This window comes from Trichechus manatus, unplaced genomic scaffold (assembly GCF_000243295.1).
Source record: "Trichechus manatus latirostris isolate Lorelei unplaced genomic scaffold, TriManLat1.0 scaffold00018, whole genome shotgun sequence".
NCBI classification, from domain to species: Eukaryota; Metazoa; Chordata; class Mammalia; order Sirenia; family Trichechidae; genus Trichechus; species Trichechus manatus.
The window spans coordinates 23,747,329-23,755,018 of NW_004443954.1; the positions used below are offsets into that span (position 1 = coordinate 23,747,329).

The following is a 7,690-nucleotide window of genomic DNA, read 5'->3' on the forward strand; positions in this document are numbered from 1 at the left end:
AGCAGGTGCAAGACAGTAGTGATTGCAACTGAGTATGCCACAGTATGCTTCCTTTTGTGAAGGAAAGGAGGAAAATAAGACTGTAAATTCATATTTGTTTGCATTTGCATACAAGTTTCAGAAGGAAAAATAAATAAAATAAAAACATGATTATCTGTGGTGGGGAAAAGGGATGGATGGGCAGGGATAGCAATGAAAGTTCTCACTGTACCTTTTATATTACTTTGATTTTTGAACCATATGAATGTATTAACTATTCAAAAATAATAAAATTAATAATTATAAGTATTTTTAAAGATCAAGCCTGTAATCTGCACAAGCATGCCTTATACCATCTTGAATCTGTTCTCTCTATTGCTCTGTGTCCATAAAACTCATTGCCATTCCTTCATCCAGTTTTCCCCGAGTCATCTGAATAATGGTAAGCATGCTTGTAACTAAGGAGCCCTGGTAGTGCAATGGTTAAGTACTTGACTGCTAACTGAAAGGTCAACAGATCAAATTCACTGTCTGCTCGTGGGAGAAAAGACCTGGCGATCTGCTCCAGTAAAGATTTCAGCGTTGGAAATTCTATGGGCAGTTCTGCTCTGTTCTATATGGTCTCTGTGAGTCTGAATCAACCCAACAGCACACAACAACAACATGCTTGTAACTGTGCTGGGGAATTAATTTCTCTCTGATCACTTTCTCAGGCTCAAAACAGAAGTAGATGACCAGGCTGTGGACTTTGAAGGAAAACAATTAAAATGCACCCAAATTAAGTTCCTCCTCTGATAAACATTCCCATAACACTCCTCTTCTCCTTCATAGCACTTATCACTCTTGTAACGACTATGTTCAACACTCAGAAATATCATCATTTTTTATCACCATCATAGTATCCTTTCACCATACTGAATTCAACCTGTATGCTGAGCAAATATTCTGAGAAGCTGGACTGTATGAAGAAGAACATGGCATCAGGATTGTAATATGCAGATGATACAAGCTTGCTTGCTGAAAGTGAAGAGGACTTGAAATACTGATGAAGATCAAAGACTACAGCCTTAAGTATGGATTACACCTCAACATAAAGAAAACAAAAATCCTCACAACTGAATCAATAAACAACATCATGATAAGCGGAGAAAACGTCGAAGTTGTCAAGGATTTCATTTTACTTGGGTCCACAATCAATGCCCATGGAAGCAAGCAGCAGTCAAGAAATCAAACAAGGTAGGCAGAGTCAAAATGGCGCTATAGACAGAAGCACCACACCATCCCTCCACAGCAAAGACCCAAAAAACTAAGTAAAACAGAGACAAATGTCAGTCCTGGAACCCTAAGCGTCAAATGAAGAGAAAAAGAACTCAACCAAGCACCAAATGGAATAAGAAACTGACAGAGAACAGAAGGCAAGGAGAGATACAAGCAGAGGTCCCCTATCAGCTAACACAGCATGGATCCACCATCCTGGACTCCTGTCAGAGATCAGCAGGCAGGGAGTATGGGAAAGCAGCTTCATGGAGTTCCCAGCAGGAAACAAAGCACCCAGTAACCAGAGATATACACTTTCCCACCCCACATCCTTCTTCCCTCTGCTCAGCCTCCACCACTTCCCAGAGGGCTGAGTGACTTTAGCCCAGGAGGCACCAGCTCTGTGCTGCTTGTATTCGTCCTGCTCACAGTGACCGACTCCTTCAGTACCACTTTGTTGTTGCTGGTGTTGCTTTTTTTGGCTTCTTTTGGTTTCTTCCTTACCTCTCACCTCCTCCCACTCCTCTCTCTCAAACACCTGGCTCAGTGTGCCACTTTTGTTTCTTCTTGACAGGCTGTGAAGCACCGCCCAGCTGGGGAACTGCTTCCTTGGTTCACGCGGCCACACTGGTGGGATCCTGGGGCTGTTTTTGAGGCTTGGGAGCCTTTTATAGCCACCCTGTACTGCACAGCTTGGGAGCTACTTCACTGGTCTGCACAGCTCCACTGGTGGGATTCCAGGAACATTTCTTTTCCTTTCTTTTTTCCTTTTTGTCTTTCTTCGTTTCTCAGTTTCTCATCTCTCTGTACTTACCTTCTTTTCCTGTCTCCTGAATACCTGGGTCTGTGTGCCATCTCTGCCCCCTCTAGATAGGCTTCACTGCCAGGCTTGGGAGCCACTTCCTTGGTCTGCGCAGCTGCACCAGTGGGATCCCTGATGGCCTTTCTTTTTTTTTTAATTTATTTTTTTCTTTTCTCTTTTCCTTTTTGTTTTTCTTCATTTCTCAGTTTCTCATCTCTCTCTGCTTTCCTTCTTTTCCTGTCTCCCGAGTATCTGGTGCTGTGTGCAACCTCTGCCTATTCTAGAATGGCTGTGCCCTGAGACCTAGGAGCCACTTCCCTGCTCACCGATGGCATCCTTGGGGCATTTCCTTATTTATTTGTTTTTTTCTCTTTTTATTTTTTCCTTTTTGTTTCACTTCATTTCTTGGTTTCACGTCCCTCCACTCCAATGGCAAGCTCCCTCAGCACTTTGTTTTTTAGCTCCTCTTCCTCCTCTCTCTCTTCTTTTCCATACCCATCTTAGCTCCACACATCACAACCTCTCCCCTCCCTTCTGCCTACCTGCACCATACACTGAACATCACACCCCTGAGCAGAAGAGGCACCGCCTACTGTAAACTGCCCTGCACTGACCCTTGGCCCACCCTGTTTCCCCAGTATCTGCCACAAAAACCCATCCCAGCTCCTCCTCTTCAGCTGGACCTCCCCTGCTGCACCATAGCTGAGCAACTGGCCCTGCCCATTGGACAAGGAGGTGAAAAGGGTTGTGCCCACAGAGGAGCAAACAACAAAGAACACACAGCTCACCTGCTCAGACATAACAAAATAAAACAAAAAAGCAGGACAAAACAAACAAATCTACAATCAGTAAATGAAGAAAACGACTACTGAATGTCCCAAAGACAGCAGACGATATCAAGACATATTAAAAAACAGGACAGGATGGTTCCAGTAGCATCCAAAATAAAATACCAGATGACTTTCTAGTAGAAGAAAAGGCCCTACAACTACCTGATAGGGAATTCAAATCTCTAATATTCAGAGCTATCCAAGAATTGAAGCAAAAAGCAGATAAAAATAAGGAAAAAATAGAAAAATTCATGGAAAAGGCAGACAAATTCATGGAAAATACAGATAAAAAATGGAAGAATTCAGGAAAATAATACAGGAACAAAATGTCGGAAGAAATTCACAACTAGAAATCATACAAAAACAACAATTAGAAATCCAAAAGATAAACAAGATTTTAGAAATTGACAGTGTCATAGGAGGTCTAAGGAGCAGGTTTGAACCAATGGAAGACAGGATTAGCACAACTGAAGACAAATACTGGGATACCACTTTGAGGAAAAATCAGAAAAAAGAATGAATAAAAATGAAGAAACCCTGAGAATTATGTGGGATACAATCAAAAGTAAAAATTTGTGAATGATCAGAGTTCCAGAACAGGGGGAGAAAATGGAAAACACAGAGAGGATCATTGAAGAATCACTGACAGAAAACTTCCCTAATATCATGAAAGATGAAAAGCTGACCATCCAAGAAACTTAACAACCCCATATAGGATAGACCCCAAAAGAAAATCACCAAGGCATATCATAATCACACTCGCCAAAACCAAACACATAGAAAGAATCCTGAGAGCAACTCAAGAAAAATGAAAAGTCACATACAGAGGGGAAACAATAAGACTAAGCACTGATTACTCAGCAGAAACCGTGCAAGGAAGAAGGCAATAGGATAACATATATAAAACCTTGAAAGAAAAAAATTACCAACCAAGAATAATACACTTGCAAAACTCTCGTTCACATATGATGGTGAAATTAGGACATTTCCAGATAAACAGAAATTAAAGGAATATGTAAAAACCAAACCAAACTTAAACAAGAATTATTAAAGGGAGTCCTTCAGTTTGAGAACAAACAACATCAGACTACAGCCTTAATCTAGGACACAAGATTGCACCAGCCAGATACCAACCTAGGAAATGAACTCTCAAGACTATTCAAAACCCAAAGATTTACAACAGGGAACCAGAGAAGTTAATCTGTAAATGACAACAAGGTCAGAACAATAAAAGATGGAATAAATGGTGTAGGTATAGAACTTTCTAATGGTGAGGAAGGCAAGGTGATACCAAGTAATAATAGACTGGTTCAAACCTAGGAAGATAAGGGTAAAATTCATGGTAACCACAAAGAAAGTTAATAAACCTACTCAGCAAAATAAAGAAGAAAAACATAAAGTCTCAGAAAAACAAAATCTACAATAACAAAAGAAATGAAAAAAATCCACAGACAAAAGGAATTCAGCACAGGAGAGTAAGAGGAACAAAGAAAATGTCAGCACCACAAAAAAAAAAAGCAGTACAAAATCACAGAAATAAACTCACACCTATCAATAATTACACTGAAAGTGAATGACCTAAATGCACCCATTAAAGACAGAGAGTGACACAATGGATAAAAAAAAACAAGATCCATCAATATATTGTCTACAAGAGACACATCTTACAAACAGAGATGTAAATTTATTAAAAATCAAAGGATGTAAAAAAAATATCAAACAAACAGCTACCAAAAAAGAGCAGGAGTGGCAATACTAATCTCAGATAAAATAGACTTTAAATAAAATCCACCATAAAAGACAAAGAAGGGCACTATATAATGATTAAAGGGACGATTCATCATGAAGACATAACCATAATAAATATCTGCACACTCAATGACAAGGCTCTCAAATACATAAAACAAACTCTAACAGCACTGAAAAGAGAAATCGACAGTTCCACAATAATAGTAGGAGACTTCAACACACCATTCTCAGTAAAGGACAGAACATCTAGAAAGAAACTCAGCAAAGACACAGAAGATCTAAAGGACACAATCAGCCAACTTGACCCCAAAGACATATATAGAACACTCCACCCAACAGCTGCAAAGTACATATTCTTTTCCAATGCATATGGAACATTCTCCAGAATAGACCACATCTTAGGCCACAGAGCAAAACAAGATCCAAAACATTGAGATAATTCACAGTATCTTCTCTGACCACAATGCCATCAAGGTAGAAATTAACAACAAAAAGATCAAGGAAAAAAAATCAATTCCATGGAAACTGAATAACACCCTGCTTACAAACCACTGGGTAATAGAAGAAATCAGAGATGGAATCAAAAAATTCCTAGAATCAAACAAGAATGAAAATACATCATACCAAAACCTTTGGGACAGAGCAAAGGCAGTCCTCAGAGGACAATTTATAGCAATAGATGCACACATCAAAAAAGAAGAAAGGGGGAACCTCATACCATCAAGAAAGCAGTGCTGGGAGCAGCGCACATCCTTTGGATTTGGGGTCCTTCCAAGGAGAAACTCCTAGTCGGGGGAAGATTGATGAGAAGGCCGACAGAGAGATGAAGCCTTCCCCTAGAGCTGATGCCCTGAATTTGGACTTTTAGCCTACTTTACTGTGAAGAAATAAATTTATCTTTGTTAAAGCCATCCATTTGTGGTATTTCTGTTATAGCAGCTCTAGATAACTAAGACAAAATTTGGTACTGAGACAGTGGGGTGCTGCTCTAACAGATACCTAAAATGTGGAAGTGGTTTTGAAACTGTGCATGGATAGAGGAGTGGCAGTGGCAGAGGACCAGCAGCAGCAGAGAACCTGCAGCAGAGAAGCAGCAGTGACAGAGAACCAGCAGCAGCAGAAGCAGGAGACCATTGTGAGATGGCACTGGAGCTGACCCACAGAGTTAGAGAGCTGACTGCCTGTGCACAGGAGGCTTCCTGGTGGAGTCAGGTGCCTCCAGGCACTTATTGGTGGAGCTACAGAGCTTTGGAACACTTGCCCCAGCAGGGCAGATGCGGGCTTGAGGCCCAAGGGCCGAGAGGCCACAGCAAGCAGAAACTGAAGGGACAAGGAACACAAGAAGCCAAGCTGCCTCAGTCTCAAAAGCTGAGGGGCCCATATTTTCTTCTGGCCATGATTTAAAGGAACTGATGGATAAGCAAGGCCATGATTATCATGTTGAAGTATTTCAAACCTGTTCTGAGGTCATGATGCAGATTCAGAATCACCCGGTTCCCATCATTGCCATGGTGAATGGCTTGGTGACAACTGCTTGTTGCCAGCTGTGATATTGCCATGGTGAGTGACAAGTCCTCTTTTGACACTCCTGGTGTGAACAATGGGCTCTTCCTTTCCACCCCAGGGTTTGCCTTGGGAAGAACAGTGCCTAGAAAGGCTGCCTTACAAATACTTTTTACTGGGGAGACCATTTCTGCTCAGGAGGCCTTGTCTCACGGGTTGCTCAGCAAAGTAGGGCCAGAAGAGCAGCTGGAGGAAGGAACAATGAGGATATCGAAGAAGATTGCCTCCTTGAGCTGCCTGGTGGTGTCTTTGGGCAAGGCCACCTTCTATAAGCTGCTGCCCCAGGACCTTTGAACAGCCTACTGCCTCACCTCCCAAACCATGGTGGACAATCTGGCCCTATAGGATCGGCAGGAAGGAATCAAGGCCTTCATCCAGAAGAGAAAACCCACCTGGTCACATTGAGATGACATTAACTGAGGAATGGAAAGGGCGTGTGCAGCACTCAGAGGCTCACCCACACCCCTCGCCTTCTAATTCTCCAACCACCATGGCTGCCTCTTGATTATAATAGAAGACACTCTATTTTTATAGCATTAATATTGGTTTCACTGCGTGTGGTCTGTATTAATAGCCATGATTCCACAGGTAAGTGAAGAAGGTAAATGGAGAATAATGAAACAGAGAGGAAAACGAAGGGCCAACTTAAGTGGAAGATTAGTAAGCACCTCTGCTGGGGCAGTTATTGGAGAAAGACTGGTATTTGGTCTACGCCTCCCTCACAGAACCATAAGTGAGGGATTGCCCTTATTATACAAAAGAAAGTGGTGATAAACTGAGGCATGGAAGAAGGGTGCCAATCTGAAATGTGCTCTAAAGTGGAGTTAATTCTAGTTGCTCAAGAGAGGTGAAACATTTCATATCTTCACAAGATGCTCTCCACACTGAAAATATTTTGAGTGAAAATATTTCTATTGAGAAATAATCATGTCTACAGCTTTGGAATAATTTTATGTGATTTAAATAGATTAAATATTTATAGATACTGGTAATTTTAACTTCCCAACCAGACGTCAAGCAGTTTGAAAAAGAAAAAAATTGATTAGGACTTTCTTTGTGTGCCCACACTGATGGGCATATGGTAGTTGCCTTATGTTTCTGTAATGAATGTTCTTGCCATCCAAGATCCTGTAAAACAAAGATCCTGGGCTAAACCTTGAGATAAAAACTGAGGAGAGGTGGGAAGGGAAGCAGAACATATACTCCTACCCATTAAGAATCACTTTCTCTGATAAGTCAGTCACAAAGGGACAAATACTGTATAAAATATCTAAAATAAGCAAATGTATGGAGACTGAAGTTTATTAGTGGTCACCAGGAGCAGGAGGGAGGGAGAAAAGGGGAGGCATTGTTCAGGAAGCAGTGAATATCTGTTAATGGTGTTGGGAAATTTGGCAATGGATATGGGTGATGATTGCATAACATGATTAATCAATGTTACTGAATTATACATGTAAAAAGTGTTGAATTGTCAAATGTTGTCAAAACATTAGCTACACAACTCACAAAC

At 41.1% G+C, this 7,690-nt stretch overlaps 1 pseudogene; it reads left to right on the top strand.

The window, feature by feature from the left end:
• The first annotated feature begins 321 nt into the window (after nucleotides 1-321).
• LOC101340892 (enoyl-CoA hydratase domain-containing protein 3, mitochondrial-like) lies at nucleotides 322-6,585 on the top strand (annotated as a pseudogene).
• Nucleotides 6,586-7,690: the final 1,105 nt, after the last annotated feature.